At 40.4% G+C, this 19,089-nt stretch overlaps 1 protein-coding gene across 17 annotated transcripts in view; it reads right to left on the reverse strand.

Moving 5' to 3' along the window:
- Kif2a (kinesin family member 2A) overlaps positions 1–19,089 on the reverse strand; it is a 63,433-nt gene that overhangs the window by 32,262 nt on the left and 12,082 nt on the right. The gene's annotated exons all lie outside the window — the stretch shown is intronic.

Below are 19,089 nucleotides of genomic sequence, written 5' to 3' on the forward strand. Positions count from 1 at the left end.
AACTGGTACACTGATCGAGACAGGGGATTTGAATTTACTACATCTGAAGATGACTTTGAACATCTAATTTCCATCTGTCCCTGTTGTACCTCTTAAATGCTAGGATTATAGGAATATGTAACCGCATTTGTTTTCTGCTTTTTTTAAACACACACACACACACACACTGCTGCTTCCAACACACACACACACACACACACACACACACACACACACACGCTAGGCTATTAATTTTATTATTTCCACAGACAGCATGATCCAGATACTCCTTTATTAAGTGTAAAAAGGGCTGTAGAGAAAGTACAGCAGCTAAGAGCACTTGCAGCACACAAACCAGGTGGCTCAAAACTGTAACTCAAATTCCAGATAACCTAGCGAACTTTGTAAGTGCTTGTGTACACACACACACACACACACACACACACACACACACACACACACACCTCAAACTAAAGAGTAGACACAACAAATTGCCTTCCACTTAGGTTTCCAACCGCAAGACTTTATTCTTCTCTGTGGTCAATATTAGGTATTAATTTTAATTCTACTACTTGGCACAAGATATCCATGTCTTGTTACAACTCTGATATACTCAGTAAGTCATACACACACAGAAAGACATGGAAACAAGGAAGGATGTGACAAGCTGGGAAGAATGATTTAACAGTAGAAGGGAATGGTAGGAAAGTAGGAGGGGTGTAAGAGATTGAGCAAAATTCACCACATAAATGTATGAAGCTAAAACAAAGACAAAAACAGCCAAAGACAGATTTGCATCACTGTATGGTATGACTGCAATACTCTCTCAACTAGTCTCTGTTTCTGACCACTTTGCCCTTCATTCTGTTCTCCACACATCAACCACAATGATTTTGGTTTAAAGTTATAGCTGAGTACAGTAGTGCATGTTTGTAATATCAGCACTAGGGAAACTGAGGTATAAGGATTACTGTAAGTCTGAGAACAGCCTGAGCTACCCAGTGAGTTCTAGGTTAGATGGGAACTTATTTCAAAACAAAACAAAACAAACAATAAAGAAGGAGGCTGGAGACATGGCTCACCAGGTAAAAGCACTTGCTGTACAAGCCAGAGAACCTGAGTTCAAATGCCCAGAAAAAAGCAAAGTATGGTCATGTCCCTGTGAACCTAACACTGTTGGCCATGGAGGGGTAGTAGGCTTGCTAGATCCCAGTTCAGTCCAGGTACAGAGACCCTGTCTCAAGGAAATAAAGTGGAGGGTGACATCATCTCCACTATCTTTACACTACCAAATACCAATCTACTGTGTAGCATACACCACATACACAAATTCTCACGCACATGCACACAGTCACATTTTTGCTCAAAAATCTTCTAATAGTGCCCATTTTGAGTAAAGGACAAAATGTTAGTCTATCAGTTAATTGATTAATAAAACAGGGTCTAACTATGTAGCCCTGGCTGGCCTCAAACTTAGTTATCTCCCTGTCTCTGCCTCCCAAGTGCTGGTATTAAAGGCTTGCACCATCATGCCCAGCCAATACTCTTTTAGTATATGTGCTGCCGAAGCGAGCACAGCCAATACTCTTTTAATAACCACCTCTCCCTTAAAAACTCTCTGACTGACCCAATCTCAGACAATATTATCTCTATTATCCCTTGTCTATAAAACGACAGGTGAAGGACTTAAATGTCAGAGGTGTGAAAACAACTGAGTGACACTGCCATTCTCTCCCAGTGTACACTAGAGAGGAAGCAGAGCTCCCCGTTGGTTGGAGACAATCACTATGAAATAACAGGGAGAATCTAGACAGAGAAGCTGAGAAAGATTCACTGGAGGAGCTGGTTCAGCATGTTAAGGCACCTGCCACCTAGCCTGATGCCTGAGCTCGTAAGCTGGATTCCTAGGACCCACATGATACAAGGAAAGAAGCAACTCCCACAGTTGTCCCCCGTGTCCCCACACACATACACAAAACTAAACTAAATGCAACTTAAAAAAGTTTAAATCCTCATTTCAACCAGAGGAAATGAGGTAAATAACTAGAGGAAGATGCATCAGTTGGGTCCTCTGAGAGACAGTCAGGCAGAAAAGAGTAAAGGAGATGTACTGTAACATAGGAGGAAGAGGGAGACTGGCAGGGAAAACCCAGACCCAGATCTTACACTCACAAAGCCAAGGCTGTTGATATGATGCAGCAGCTAAGCAGAGGAAGCCCCAGACCTGAGTGCAGATCAAACAGAACTGTGGCCAGTGCGGTGGGGAGCTTCACAGGAAAGAACACCCACTAGAGGAGTCCTGCCCTGGTTAGAACAGGCACACCAGCTACCTATGCATGTTTCCAACAAAGTAAGTACTCAGTCAAAAGGCAAGGACTGTGGAGCTACTGACAAACGCAGGTCATCAGTTACCTGTTTTCCTGCAATGGAAGGTCTTCCTTAGTGATGCCAAAGCAGTGCACCTACATTTACCGAGATCATGAAAACAAAATGAGTGAAAATGGAGAATGGTCTCAAGAGTAACGTGAGAAGTCATGCTGGCGCAAACCTGGTTCCCATCAGTCTGGGAGGATCCATCACTGCTTTATCGAATGTGAGAACAGGCTGACCCAGCAGCTACCCTTGCCCGCACCGCCCCTGATAATCTCATAAAGTAATAACCATTAATCAGGAAAAGAAGACCATAGTAACAAGTTTTTGGAAAGGTATGAGACATTGTCAGTGTTCCATCAACACAAGAAAGGAAACAACCTGGGCCCCAAGAAAATATGTCTGAATATCAGATACCCTGATGAATGAACCCAGCCTGACGGGCACAGTGGCACTCGGGAATCAGAGGCAGGAAGACTACCACAGCTGAGACCTACAGAGCAAGTTCCCAGTCAGTCAGTATGTATGTGCAAGGCGACAAAGAAGAACAACCAGCAGGAAATGGAGAGGCCATGGTAGGGACTAAAGACTGGGTCTATAAAGTTACCCTGCGATGAACACCAACTGAAAATGTAACATATATTCCAAAAGATTAAAAACAAAAACCAGCCAATAAAAATATTCCTACTGCTTACCATCCCTACTGCACATTTTCACATCCTCAGATTTAAGAGGAGTGTCTATACTAATAACTGGGTGTGGTGAAATGTAAAGCAAAATATGTAGTATCCACACAATAAATCACAATGTCAAAGTCTTGAACATCTGGAAACAGCCTATACAGATTGGCAATTAGAAAATAAAGAAAATCAAGAATACCTAGCAGGAGCTGGTTTCTAGATACTGGAACATCTGAAACTCCAATTGCCAAAGCAGAGACGCAGAAAGCCTTAAAATACAAAACAGCCAGGCGGGGACCAGAGAGATGGCTCAGTGATTAAGAGCATCTGCTCCTTTCCAGAAGACTCAGGTTCGATTCCTAGCACCCACACGGTGGTTTACAACCATCTGTAACTCCTGTTCCAAGGTAACTAAAGCCCTTTTCTGGCCTCTACAGTCACCAGGCATGCAAATTGTGCTCAGACATACATGCAGGCAAAGCGCGCGCGCGCGCGCGCACACACACACACACACACACACACACACACAAATGCATAAATCTAATTTAAAACAAAACAAAACCAACCAGATATATCAGCTAACACTGAACTCTAGAAAGAATAAAATGTAGCAAAGTGATATTTGCTTTTACCACATGACCAGATTAACTAAAAACCATGTAATCTGAAGCTTTTATTTTTACCAACACATACCTCTAAGAACGAACTTGTTTATAGTTGTCTTTTTTGTATAACTTTTTTCACAAGACTGAGATCACTTAAGACAGTTCCTTATAGTTGGGGATTTAGCTCAGTGGTAGAGCGCTTGCCTAGCAAGCGCAAGGCCCTGGGTTCGGTCCCCAGCTCCGGAAAAAAAAAAAAAAAAAAGACAGTTCCTTATATTTTCTTCTAAAGTATAACACACCCATTCTTATTCACGTCCTTATTCCCTGGGCACTTAGTATATATGGTAACCAACTTCCTTCCCTGTCCTAAAGAAAACCAACCAGTTCATCACCACTTCCTGAAAAGCACTTATTTCCGCTATCTGCAACACTACTTCCTCATACTTAGAGCACACAGACACTCGCCTGAACTTCCTTATCTCTGAACCCAAGGTACACTGTTGTGATAGTCTGTATATTCTCGGCCTAGGGAGTGGCACTATTAGAAGGTGTGGCACTGTAGGAGTAGGTGTGGCCTTGTTGGAGTAGGTGTGTCACTGTGGGTGTGGGCTTTAAGACTCTCCTCCCAGCTGCCTGGAAGCCAGTATTCTGCTAGCAGCCTTCAGATGAAGATACAGAACTCTCAGCTGCCTGTACTGTGCCTGCCTGGATGCTGTCATGCTCCAGCCTTGATAATAATGGACTGAACCCTGAATCTGTAAGCCAGCCCCAATGAAATGTTGTCCTTACAAGAGTTACCCTGTTCATGGTGTCTGTTCACACTAAGACAACTGTCATGAGAGCTTTGCTTTACTCTGAAACAGTTTCTCCCACCTTACTGCTTTTAAGAGTTTGTTTTATGATCTTGGTCTTTTTGCTTGCTTGTATAGTTTTCCCACTCCAAAAAGTTAATTAATAGTATCAAACTATTAAGACATCTGTGTAAATGAACTGAATATTATTTTGAACATGGGTCCACAACCTTCCTTTCTCACATCAACTATTAACATTTGGTATCAGTTGCCCTGGCCTCCTAAGGTCATTTAGATGTCTTATCGCACCACCTTCTTGTGTTTGTGGGTGGAGAGGCGCACGTGCTACAGCACTCCTGTGGAGCGACAGGACAACATGCAGGAGCTGGTTCTCTGCTCCTACCACGTAGTCCTCAGAGATCAAATTCAACTGTTAGGTGCGGCAGCAGGCACCTTTACCCACTGAGCCATCACATAGGCTCGCAGAATGACTCGTAATGGCATCTCTCTCCTTCCTGTATGCTGGAATTAAATAGGTACAAAAATCATAAACTGGGCTTGGTAGATGATGGTAGGAAACCAAGAGGTTCAAGGTCATGCTTGGCTATATAGCCAAGTCAGAGGTCAAGCCACTGTATCAGACCCAATCTCCAAACAAAACCTAGGAAAAAAACCCACATTTGAACCTCTAGTGTTTGGCAACTATTCTTCACATAGCTTTTGATGTTATCTCTGAGAAGAATCCCCTTTATAATTACAAATTATTATAGTTTTTCTATTACTGAATTTGATAACTTTTCTAGACTTTTTTCTATGGTTCCCATTTAAAACTATTTTCAGATTGATTGATTGTGCATGTGCGTGTGTGCATGTGTACAAACTGGGGTGTATACTTGCTGCGGCCTGTGGAGGTGAGAGGACAACTTGTAGGAAGGGGTTGGTTTTTTTCCTTCCACCATGTGGAACCTGGGGACCAGACTCAGGATGTCAGGCTTGGCAGCAAGTGCCCTCCAGAGCCATCTCACGGCTCCCACTGCATTTTTTAAAAAAATGTTTAGCTCGTTCATCTTTTACATCTTCTTCTTTTCTCACAGCAATTGCTTTAATTAAAGCTACTATTTCTCTTCAAGAACTACTTCCACATCTTATGTGTTTTTCTTTTTTTATATTTATTATGTATACAACATTCTCCTTGCATGTATGCTTACATGCCAGAAGAGGGCATCAGTTCCCATTACAGATGGTTGTGAGCCACCTTGTGGTTGCTGGGACTTGAACTCAGGACCTCTGGAAGAGCAGCCAGCACTCTGAACCAGTGAGCCATCCCTCCAGCCCCGTATGTGTTTTTCTATGCACTACTGTTTTCTTGTTCTAACTTTCTCTGTGATTGGTTGTGTCGTGCATTTTCTAGAACTGTCTCCCAAACTGCTAGTGCACGGCACTTCTTTGGGCAGTCTGTCTGTGAGTTCTAAAAGTACGCACCTGACTGAAGAGACGGGGTAAAGGTCACAAATAATGACCTCCAGTGCACAGGAGATGACACCTTCATTTTTCAGCATTAGTTCTCTTGGACTGCTTCCCTTGGGGGGTGGGGGGCAGCTATAAACCTAGCTAGGGAACAAATCTGGAGCAATTTTCAATCTAATATTATTCAGTGAGTTTAGTTTTAGAGGCATCTTGCTATGCAGCAGCAGGTTGACCTCAAGTCCCGGCATTAGGCATATGTGTTCATGTCCAGCAGCGTCGTCTCTCTGCCACCATCTACTTCAGCCTCACCCATGTACGTACGTAGCATTTCTAACCCACTCCTACTCAATGGTGTTATCTTTGAGCTATGTCTGTCTGGCTTTCACATACATGACTAATGCAGACTGATGACAATGCATGAACATATTATTCTGTCTCTGACTAGAAGATTTTATCCATTGTCAAATTATATTGACAGAAAACAGGAGTTAGATTTGAAAACTGTTAGGTTTATATTTCATAAAATCTACCATATAATAAATAATCTATAGGATCAGAAACTTAAAATGTACAGACTTTTAAATTTTCAGCTTTATTCCAAGCTACCTGAAGGAAATACTGCCTGTTGAGTTGTTTTTGTTTTTTTCAATGCAGAATAGAGTATGTCCATAATCATTACTTCCAATAGCATATCTCCTGGTTTTCAGTGCCCAAAGTTAGGCTTTTAGGTCAATTTTTACTTGGAAAAGACCTCCACTTAGAGATGTCAAAGCAACTAACTTTGTTTGGTTTTTCAAGACAGGGTTTCCCTGTGTAGTACTACCTGTAGTAGTATAGGCTGGCCTCAAACTCAGAGATTTGCCTGCCTCTGCTTCCCAAGTGCTGAGATTAAAGGGTGTACCACCAAGCCTGGCAAAGAAATTAACATTTTAAACAAAAGTATACAAGAAATACTTCAATATAATTTGCAGATTCCAGTCGTGGGTGTGTGTATTCAATTTTAAAGTTAAATATCAATGATGTAGAGTGTGTGTGTTTGTGTGTGTGTGTGTGTGTGTGTGTGTGTGTATCTTTTTTAAAGGCTAAATAAATGTCAATGGGGGTTACTCAGGAGGTATCCACCTTGTTTTTGTGATAGGGTCTCTCATTACTGGAACCTGGGGTTGTTATTCTAGGGCAGCAAGCCCCAAAGATCTGCCTATCTGTGCCTTCCCAAAGCGGGGATTACAAGCACATACTCCCATGTCCAGCTTTTAATGTGGATGCTGGGGACTTACTTCAAGGCTCTCAAACTAACACCGTAATCACTTTACTAAATGAGCCATCTTCCCAGCCCCACCCCTTATTTAACCCCATGTTGTGGTTTGCCCTGAAGTTACTGTATTTTGATGCTAATTCCACTGCCCCAAGGACAGCTGCCTAGTCAAGGACTCAGAACTTGGGTGACTTCACCAGAACCACCTCTCCATTGAATTTGTAAAATACTGGTGAGGGGCAGGTACAGGATTAGCAGGAGGCCTGATTGGAGAAGAAGGAAGGATGGGAGAGAAGAAGGAAGGCGGGAGAGAAGTTTGAAGAGAGAGGAAGAGACAGGAGGGAGGGGGGTGCTGAGAAGCTGTGGCAGGACAAGATGGCAGGTGATGTTAAGATTCTGCCCAGCTCCAAAAAAAAAAAAAAAAAAAAAAAAAAAGATTCTGCTCTGTGTATTTACAGGTTGTTAATAATGTTCTCATGGGATGGATGGTACTGGGCTGTGTATGTTTAAGTGGGCAATTATATCTTACCAATTGGGTCAAAGATTATTGTGTTGTGTGTTCTTTTATGTGAGGGTTTGAGTGTAGGAAAGTGCACCTGGGATGTGTTTCTGCCAAGATATCTAGCAGATACCTTGGGCACCAAGGTGCGGACCAAGCAGGATAAAAGACAACCATACTTTTTTATTTTTATATATTTACAACAACAACCCCATTCTCATTGCAAAGAACCTGAATGTACTATGTCCATCACCACAGTGCCAAACTAATTTCCAAACCAAATACAAAAAGGGCTGTGTAATCATACTGTTAACACTGAGTTGAGAGCAAGAAATGTCAAAAAAAAATATAGAATCAAAGTGCAGAAAATTTTTAGCCTAGGCACATGAAGTACAGTTGAACTAAACAAATTAGCTTCAAAAAAGAAGGAAACTAAATACTGATCATTAGGACAATAGGTATTGTGCTCTGGATATAAAATGGTCACCAACCCCAAAGTTAGCAACACTACTGGTCCAGGAACCTCTTACTCCTCCTGCCTCCCTCCTCCCCCCACCCCCCACCCCCGCCTGATCATGAGTTGAGTCCCTTTCCCCACATCATCCCTCCCCCTCCTGTCATAATGTTCTTCTTACAGAAGCAGTAAAGCCTGGTGACCATGGACTGAAACTGTCAAACAGTGAACAAAAGAATAAACCCTCTTTCACTATCTCAAGTAAATATTCTGTCACAGTGACACAAAGCTGGTTGACACAACAGAAGGAAAAAACATTTCAAAGATGGGCTTGGCTGCCACTCTTTTTCTATCACAAACTTCACGTTAGAGGCCTGAGAGAGAGCTGCCTCCACTATGCAATCACAGCATGAGGATTCCAGCAAAGACCTAAAGCACCCAAGTACAGTTCAGGCCACAACTCTCAAGAGCACAGGTCAGTAATCCTTGGCGGTGTCTCATGCTTAAGCTTGGCGGGTGTGCAGACAACGTAAGCGTAAGCACGATGACGGCTGCAACCTCCTAAATTTCAAAAGACTACTTGAGAGCCAGGCAGGAAAGGACTACTAAAGAGATCCTCCTGCTTGGGGGTGAGCAGCACCTACTAGACCTATGGAAGAGGCATCAGTACTATCAAGACCCTCAAAGTAAGTAGGGCTACCTGCAGCATCCAACACCCGAGAAAGCGGCAGGTAACAACAGCAGCACTGAGAGCAGCAGGGTCCTTATCCTGGTGCTTTGGGAGCTTTAAAATGGCTTCCTTGTTAAGTTTTGAGCTATTTTACCTTATGATTTGCCCTTATGATTATGCAAGTGCATAATTTGATTTACTGGCTCTGAAGGAGTTAATGCTGTCACACTACTGAGATGGGGTTACTGTTCTTCTCCATAGTAGTCAGGTGAGAATGCTACAATCTGAATATGGTTTGTCTTCTCACCTCCCAAAGCCCATATTGAGGCATCATTCCTTAGGCAAAGCATTCAGAGATAGGGGTCTAGTGGAAGGCATCTGGGCCCAAGGAGGGATCTAGGGTACTAATAAATAATTTGATACCATGTGTAGGAGCTCCCCTTCTCACTCAATGAGACAAACTGCTACTGGAACTGATTATTAAGCAAGTTCGGCTTCCCCTTCTTGTACCCACTTTCCCTTTTGTTTTCCCTTCATGCATAGAGTAGTATGGTAGCCTAACAGAACTTGGGCAGACAAATCTACACAATCTTGGCCTTTCAAGTCTCCAGAAATACGAATTAAATAGACCTGTTTTTTAGTTAACTCTGTGGTCTTGGTTATTGTACAGTAGGAGTGAACCAAGACAATGCTTTACTCATATTCGAGTGGAAACAGAGTCTCTAGCAAGGTATGCAGGTCTTCAATGCCTTTCAAAGCCTCTAACACATTTACCACCTTGTTTAGCTTAATGTTGAATGAGCACTAAAGCATTTGAAAAGTGTTGGGAGAAAATACAGGGTTTGAGCAGACAGAATGATAAAAAAACATTATAAATTGCTTATAAATACAATTTGAGCTTATTTACTGCTCATGGTGTGGCTGGTTTTACACAATCCAGAGTTAACAGAAAGGATGGACTCTCAATTGAGAAAACGCCTCCTGAGATCCTGCTGTGCCTCCCTGAGATCCTGCTGTATGGCATTTTCTTAATTAGTGATCGATGGATGAGGGCTCAATCTGTGGGTTGCCCTGGTGTTGTTTGTATTTTGATGTTAATTCTGCTTCCTCAAGAGGGGCTGCCCCAAGAGGAGTGGATTGGTATTCAGGTGATTTCACATTAACCTTCTCCACATTCTAACTGGTCAAATAAAGGCTAGAGCCTGTGACTGGGCAGTGGAAGGAAAAGGTGGGGCTGGAGGTCTTAGAGAGTGGAGGAAGGGACGGGGAAAGACTGAGGAAGAAGTGAAGGAAGATGGAGCAGAAGCACATGGCAGCAAGAGAACTCATGGCTAGGGAATACATTAGTGTAGTAGTGGATCTGCCCAGTCTAGGGTACAGCCTATAAATGTAATCACTGGGTTGTGTGCTTTTGCACAGGCTTATTGGGGTTGGAGATTTACTACAACAGGCTCAGCCCATTGTGGGGGGTGGTCCTAGGTTCTACAAGAAAAAAGGCTGAACACAGTATGAGGAGCAAATCAGTAAGCAGCACCTACCATGTCCTCTGCATCAGCTTCTGTCTCTAGGTTTCTGCCCTGTGTGAGTTCCTGTCCTGACATCCTTCAATGATAAACTACAATGTTGAGATGGAAGCCAAATAAACCCTTTCCTCCTTGACTTGCTTTTGGTTATGGTGTGTCATCACAGCAGCCTTAAGACACTCACTGACCAAGCATGATCACAGTATTGTGTTTAAATACAGATGATTGGGTTGGGGATTTAGCTCAGTGGTAGAGCGACTGCCTAGCAAGCGTAAGGCCCTCAGCTCCGGAGAAAAAAAAACAAGACAAAACAAACAAAACAAAACAAAACAAAACAAAACCCCCTATATACAGATGATTGACTCACCGCATCAGCTACACTACTGAAGCTACTTAGAATTTGGGTTGATGATTAATACACAACATTTTCTTCCTGTTTAAATAACTGTACGGTTTCCCCATCAGCATTTTCATACATATCACTCTTTAATTTTGTTTTTCTTGGATTTTTATGTATTTACATTTCAAATGTTATCCCCCTATGCATGGCCCATAAACAGGCTCATGCTCCTGCTGAGAAAGAGCCAGGAACATGTTCACATATGTTAAACTAATCGTTCTCAGATGAAATATGAACACACACACACACACACACACATACACACACACACACACAAAGGCCTGAGGCTAACCACTGGTGTCATCCCTCAGGAAATGTTCTTCTTTTAATGCAGGGTCTCTCAGTGGCCTGAAACTCACTCAGTGGGGTAGACTGACAGGCCAGTAGGCTCCAGAGGGTCTACCTCTCTGCCTGGCCCAGTGCTAGGATTACAAGTGGGCGCCACAATGCGCAATTTTTATGTTTCACATGTGTTCTAGGGCTAGAACTCAGGTCTTTGTGCTTGTACCAATTCAGTCATCTCCCTAACCCAAAATTCAGGTTATGAGATAAAAGAAAGGAAGGAAGGCAGGCAGGCAACTTCACGATTGAACCTAATGGAAGAGTAAATTCTATAAGTTTAAATATCAAGATAATTTATAAAAATATGACTTGCTAAATAAATAGACAATATTTTGAAATCATAACCTTTATTTCAATGTCATTTTATGTTCACTCTATTTAAATATCTCTACAGTAATGTTCTAATTACTTAAAAGTCAGCATGACTCCTTCAAACTGGTATTGTGATATGCAAAGTTCATATAATTATCAAACTGTCAAAAACAGGTTTCATATGTTGACAATTGCCTTTTGGGCTGAGAACAGGACCCTATTATATGTTTCCTAGTTTACAGCTGAATTCACAGCAGCTGTGAGGCTAAGAAATGCCAGCAGCCAATTAGGCTAGCACAAACCGTGTCTAGCATAGAAAGTATAATTTGGTTGCAAATGCAAGAGGCAAGAGCCAAAATAAATCAATCAAGAGTACTGACAAAACCACATTATAAGCACTCAAAAGCAGAATACTTAATTCGTAGCAGGTATGTGTGTTTTATTTTTAAAAGACAAACGTGAAAAAAATTTCTTTGAGATTCAAGCAGCTTTTAAGAGGGTTGTGGCTGTTTATCATGTACCTAGAATTACAAACTCAATGTTTCTGTGTGTAATTATTCAAATTATAAGGTTGAGGATACTTGAGTATATAAATGATACATCTTCCCCAAAAGTAACAATATTTCATCATGAATTCTTGATATGTTTCTATAAATTTTTCTCTTGTCTCATTTATTAACACCTTGGTACCTAAGATAAAAATTTTACATATATATATAAATGTAATCATTAATAAATGATTAGTAAAATAACTAGTTATAAATATTGTTTATAGTGGTGATTTCCAAACCCTTTGGTAAAGAGGGTAAAGTTGGTAAACTCGAGTGGTTGTACTTGAGATATAATACACTTCAAAAGACAAAAATTGATTTGTATTTTAAAATATAATTTAAGATCATATACATTTTACAAAAACCAATCATAGTGATTCACATATATACACACATATATACATATATTTATACACATATAAAAAATACAAAAATATACTTTGTGTTCCAATAAATTTAAATATAAGATTCTTGGACAAGGCTCGATATGGAAATGACCAGAGTTCAAACCCCAGGAACCACACAGTGGAACAACTCCTACTAGTTGTCCTGACCTCTAGACATACAACACACACACACACACACACACACACACACACACACACACACACACACACTTTTCTAGCTTATTTATTAAGAAAACTATGAGCAATTTCCTCAAATTTTTAATAAGAATATGACTACATTACTTGCAATTTTGGTATTTTGTTGCATGGACTTTTAAAATTAAGCTAATAAAACTTAAATTATAGCCTGTGTCTCAGGTGGGAGAGACGAAAAGCATGTATAAATATCCATTCTCAGAACAAAGAATAGTTTTCATTATGAATCTCTAATTTTATATTTACATACTCAGATGAAATGTCTGGGTGTCTCCAGAGGGAATGTTACTTAAGCAGTTGCTAAGTAGGTATCTGAAAGGACTTTCTTCAAAGTCCTTCCCTACCAGATAGAATTCTGATCTCAACACTTTGCCTCTTTGCAAAGTGACTTGTTAAACACTGTCTTCCTCTGTCTCTTCCTGCAGTTCCAACTCAGGTTATCAAGTTTGGTGGCAAGTGCTTTGCTTTTATCTACTTTATCCATCTTGCTAGCCTTTTTTTTAAACTTTATTTATTTATTTCATGTATGTGAGTACACTGTCACTATCTTCAGACACACTAGAAGAGGGCATCAGATCCCATTACAGATGGTTGTGAGCCACCATGTAGTTGCTGGGAATTGAACTCAGGACCTCTGGGAGAGCAGTCAGTGCTCTTAACCTCTGAGCCATCTTTCCAGCCCCCTTTGTTTTTTTAATTAAAAAAGATTAAATCAATAAGGATTAAAATCCTTGAAGTAGAATCAGTGGTCAAAGAATTGTTTATTTTCAGTTTGCTGGAACTTGCCTTCCAATAAAGCCAAGGATTTACCTTGCTATTTATCTGCAGAGTGCCTACATTGTGGAAGGACAGAACCAGCTTCCCCAATTTGCTTTCTGAGCTCCACATGCATGCCATGGCACATGCATATACTCCCTTCATATAGTAACTACAAATAAGGTGCAAGTGTACATATCAATAGAAGATGAGTAAATAAAACGCTGGTATATTCAGTTACTAACAAGACATAATCATGAAAAAGAATGGCACTATGTATTCAAACGCTGGGGAGCAGGAGGGCACACACATATTCCCAGTATAGGTTGAAGCTGAGGCAAAAGGTCTATCATGAGTTCTAGGCCAGCCTGAGCTACACAGCAGAGTAATGAGTCCATCTCAGAAAACTAAATTGCTGTATACAGTTATTGTGTACACACACACACACACACACACACACACACACACTTCCTTGAAAGACAAAAAAAAAATCTCTGGACTAAATTAGAAATTGGTAACAGTGTCTACTGAAAAGACAAACAGGTGGGCAAAGAATGGAGACTTTTCAATACGTGAACGTGCTCTCTGGAACTTAATGTTAACTACAGGACTATATTGCTAATCAAAATAAGTAATTACACTTAACAAGAAAATTTAAAGTATATATTAAAAGCAATAGTACACAGCACTTTGTCATGTCATACATTTTACTTTTTTATGCCTGGAGATAAGCAACACAAGCCATTTTTTTTTTAGAATATTTAAACTTATATAGAAATAATACTACAGTTATTTCATTTAATCACTGATTCAGTAAACAGGAAATCTTGTGTTCCAGCCATCTGCAAGACAGTAGGGATAGAGTGGACCAGACAAAATTAGACAGTTAATCCACTCTCATGAGCATTCTGACAGATTAAACAAAAGGGACTCTGCACATAAAGCTGGGATTCATGTTAGGGTAGGGATGAAGAAGGGCCGGATGCTTAACAATGGCCAAAAGGAGGAACAGGAGTTACCCAGCATGTCTGGAATACCCCATGATTCAAAGTGGCCAGAATGATGATAGCAGGTGGGTCAGAGCGCTCAGGCTCACCAAGACACAGTAACTAAGCAAAGGTGGAGAAACCTTCAGCAAACTGTAGCAGCAACACAGATTAGGCCTGATCACAGTAACAGTGGGGGAGTAGATAGAAAGGTAAAGGGATACTTGGGCAGTCAAGACAATTCAGGATAGGATATGAGGTCAGGGCAAAGAGCCAATGAAGACAACTAGGTTTCAGAGTTAGGCAAAAGAAGAAAGAAAAGTAATGTGAGACATACATCTACATTTAGGGATTATTTCAATTATGGGCTCACTAAATTTGAGGTATTTATGAAACACTTAAGTAGAGTTGTTCAGTAATCCACTACATAACATACAAACACTCTGTCTGTGACTAGAACCACCCTGCCTGGGCTGAAGAGAGAATTCACCTTACCTATATAGAGAGAACTATGTGAGAAATACTTCAGATTTAGGACTAAAGCCTGAGGTGCATCATTTCTCAGAGAATAGATAAAACACCCTTAAAGGGTGGGAAGGGAAAACTTGGGGATAGCAGGAAATCAGGAAATTCTGCTTACTTTAAATGATGGCTCTTAATAAAGCGTAAGAATATGTAAGGGTAAGAGCAATGTACCACTCAAAATGAAATTGCAACGTAAAGAACATGTCTACTGTTTGGGGAGGGTTATGTGAGGGGAGAAAAGTACCAACAATCCAAACGTACTCTTATACAATAGGTTTATGAAACTGACGGCCAACTGGAGGTTGGCCCAGGGCCTGACTTGATCAATTATTTCAGCACTCTTTCCAAGCCGTAATTGAGCACATGTTTATGACAATGAGAATCTTTATGACAGAATATCTGCCTTAAGGGTCTTGTAAGCAGGAAGGCCTAAAGGGCATGTCCTGGAGATTAGCATCCCATTTTTTGAAAGAAATTATAGAGCTAGATTTAAATAAACACAACAGCTGTTTAGTATTTTGTTGCTGATGACATGATAACCTTTCCTAAAGCCCTCTCCTTCATTCAAAGTACTGATTAAAAGGAAACACAGTCATTCAACAAATATTAGTTGGATTAAATGAAAAACCAAAACAAACAACAGAAACTCCCTTGCCCCTCCCCACACCCCTTCGACATCTATAAGGGTAAGACAAACTAAACCCTAAGAAAGAAAATGGAAATATTACAAATAATTAATGATTAGACTTTTGATGCCCAGCACAGACATTGCATGTAAAACGAATTTAACTATAGAAATTTTAGAGGCAATCCAGTTGCTAAGCATCTGTTAATCTATAGATGACAATGGACAAATCTTTATTATTATTATTATTATTATTATTATTACTATTATTATTAAAACAATACAAACAAGTTTTAACCAGTGTGATGGTTCGAAGAGAAATGGCCCTCACAGAATCATACGTTTGAATGCTTGGCCACAGGGAGTAGCACTCTATGAGGTATGTCCTTATTGGAATAGGTGTGGCTTTGTTGGGTGAGGTGTGTCACTAGAGAGTGGGCTTTGAGGTCTCAAAAGTTCAAGCCATGCCCAGTGTGACACTCTTACTGCTTGTAGATGTAGAGCTCTCAGTTCCTTTTCCAGCACCATGTCTGCCTGAACACTGCCATGCTTCCGGCCATGATAATGAACTAAACTTCTGAAACTACAGGACCGGCCCAATTAAATGTTTTCCTTTATATAAGCTGCTGTGGTATTGGTGTCTCTTCATAGCCACAGAAACCCTAACAACCAATAACAGTATTTCAAAGAGCTGTTTGTGACTAAAATTTATCTCACTAAGAGTCTATAAGTTTTCTCATTTCTTTTTTTTTTTTTTTTTTTTTTTTTTTGGTTCTTTTTTTTCGGAGCTGGGGACCGAACCCAGGGCCTTGCGCTTCCTAGGCAAGCGTTCTACCACTAAGCTAAATCCCCAACCCCATCATTTCTTAAATAAAGGTAAATCCTTATATCTACTTCTACTTAGTGCCCCACAGTATATTACAGGCTTTACGTGTAAAATTATCCCAAATCAAAACTCCACACAACTTTAAAGCTGTTTGCACCCCAAACTTCAGCAGAAAACAGACTTCATGTGCTTCTGTCTTACAGCAAAGACCTGCCCTGCTTAACAGGTTTACATTGAGTATCAGCTGACCTCAAGGACAATGCTTCACGACACAAGGTTGGCCATTCATCATAGTATAGGAACTGTAACTCACTATGTCCACAGACTAAAATCAAGAATTTATTTATTCCAATTGTTAAACAAGTTTGAATCCTTCCCACCACAACACGTATTTCATTTGAAATTATCTTTTGTTAGCAAATTCAACTCTCTTATATTAGGCGAGACTAACTGTGATTAAAAAAACAAAATCTGTTGTAGTATAGCTCAGTTGATAGAGAACTGCTTCATATGTACAAAACTCAGCAAAGTAATGGCCTAGCAGGCACAAAGCCTTGGGTTCAGTCTCCAGCACTGAATAAACAGGATGTGGTAGCACATAACTGTAATCCCAGCACTGGGGAGGGGAGAGGCAGGAGGATCTTAAATTCAAGGTCATCCGCATTACACAGTGAGTTCGAGCAAAGCCAGACTACCATACATGAGATTCTACAAAAAATAAATAAAGCAGCAAACCTAAATTCCATGCTTTAATTCATCTTCATTCTTAATTATAATTACTATTAATTGATCCATGATTTCAAAAGAGGCCTAGACAAAGTTTGCAAATCCCTTTCTCCCTTTAAGTTCACAGCAAAGATTTCTCATATGCCTCCTTCTCTCCCTCCACTATCAATATCCTGCATCAAGTTCATCTGTTACAATTAACTTGTAATCACACATCATCATCTAGCTTATAGTAGCATTTATTCCTAGTGATAAAACTTCTGTAGATTTTAGAAAATGTCCATTATTAGTCTACTATTCAAAATAATTTCACTGCCCCCAAACCCTCTATGCTCTGCCTACTCATCTACCTTTTTCTAAGTCATTTCAAATAGCAATTAAAATGTTCAAAACACTGAACCTCAAGGAAGAGAGAAGGCAAATGCCAGCATAGGAAAACATAAGCCAAACAATAAGAACAGAGAAAAGTTTGAAGAGGGCAGCCAGTGTATGAAAGCAGAGGACAGGGGACGTCAATCAGAAAGTACAGTGCTAAGCAAGCACTCTGCAACTGAGCCACACCCCAGTCCCACTGCAAAAATCAAAACATTTTATCTTTTAGTGGCTGGAGAGATAGCTCAGCAGTTAAGGGCACTTAACTGCTCTTGCTGAGATCCTGGTTCAATTCCACCCATGACAGCTCATAATAGTTTATAATTGTGGTTCCATGGGCTCCTATGCCGGGTGGCAGACATACAGGCAAACAAAACACTAATATACATAAAATAAATTAAAAATTAGTTTGTCTTTTAAAGAGATAAAAATCAAGCTTTTTGCTGCAATTCTTCCTTTCCATTCCATTCCAGGAATTCTGACAGTGGTCTCAGTCTTAAGGCAAAGTAATTTGTTAAAACTTACTGCCTGTCAACATTTATTGGAAGTGTCCCATACTTTAAACTCATTTAAGATATCACTGCCAAGGGGTTGGGGATAGAGCTCAGTGGTAGAGCACTTGCCTAGCAAGCGCAAGGCCCTGGGTTCGGTCCCCAGCTCCGAAAAAAAGAAAAGAAAGAAAGAAAAAAAAAAAAGATATCACTGGCAAAAAGTAGCCAGCGTTAGTCTCTTTGTTGTCACAACATACCCAGGCTTTATAGTACTCTACACTGTATTCATGACTAGGATTAGCTTGATTAAACAGAACTGGAGAGATATTTACACGCTGCACTCCAACGTTTCAAATGTGAAACTCATTAACACAGGTGATAGCACCACAGGACAAGGTCCTTCTTGCCATGTTTTCATCTCATCTGCTGCTTAATCACTGCTCTAGACCCATGCTCTTATCCAAGCTAACTGTCTTTTTCTATAGTACTGTTTCTCTAATCTGTCACTAATCACTGGCTAACTCCTATTATCAGCTTCAGGAGATTAAGGACTTTCCAAATGTCCTAGAAACTAACGCCAAGATCTTACGTTCCCTTTGTTTCCAAGTCTTTAAACAAGGTGTTCTAGGCACTACCCCCTTGTCATCTCACCGTCCACCACATTTTAAATTCCCTTTACCAACAGTCCCATGCTTCCTTGCAGCTCAGGACCCTCCTCCATGCTGTGCCTATCATGAGCTAGACTGCTGCTTCCTCCAGCCCTCAGGCGATCACCCTCCACTATTTACACTTACTCTCCATGAAGTCTAGCCAGGTCTCCTTCATTAGGAGACCCAACTTTTTTGAAAATAATGGGTCATAATCTTGGTCCACACTAGACTCTGTATGAGGCTTGGTTCCTTTTCTATAAAGTAGAGAAGACACTGCCAAAGTAACAAGTGACTTTTAAAAATTCTTTGACATAGGGTCTCACTTTATAGCTGTCTGGTCTCCAATTTAAAAAGATCCTCCTGCTTGGGTTGACTTTTTAAGAAAGAAATTGAAGTAAACAGCAAGTGTAAAAGACAGAAGCTAGTAGGTAGACACTTTGTTCACTAAATCTAACCATACATATATTCCTTCTTGATCCTATCTTTAAAAATAATTTTGCATAGATATGTTAAAGACTAATGCCAAAACCTACAAAAGAGGGGAAAGACTTTTAAAGTGAATAAAATATACATGGGAAATACTAGCGCCAACGGTGAAGGGAGCCTATTCTCAAACCACAGTCACTGAGCAG

This window comes from Rattus norvegicus, chromosome 2, assembly GCF_021556685.1.
Source record: "Rattus norvegicus strain SHRSP/BbbUtx chromosome 2, alternate assembly SHRSP_T2T, whole genome shotgun sequence".
Classification (NCBI taxonomy): Eukaryota; Metazoa; Chordata; class Mammalia; order Rodentia; family Muridae; genus Rattus; species Rattus norvegicus.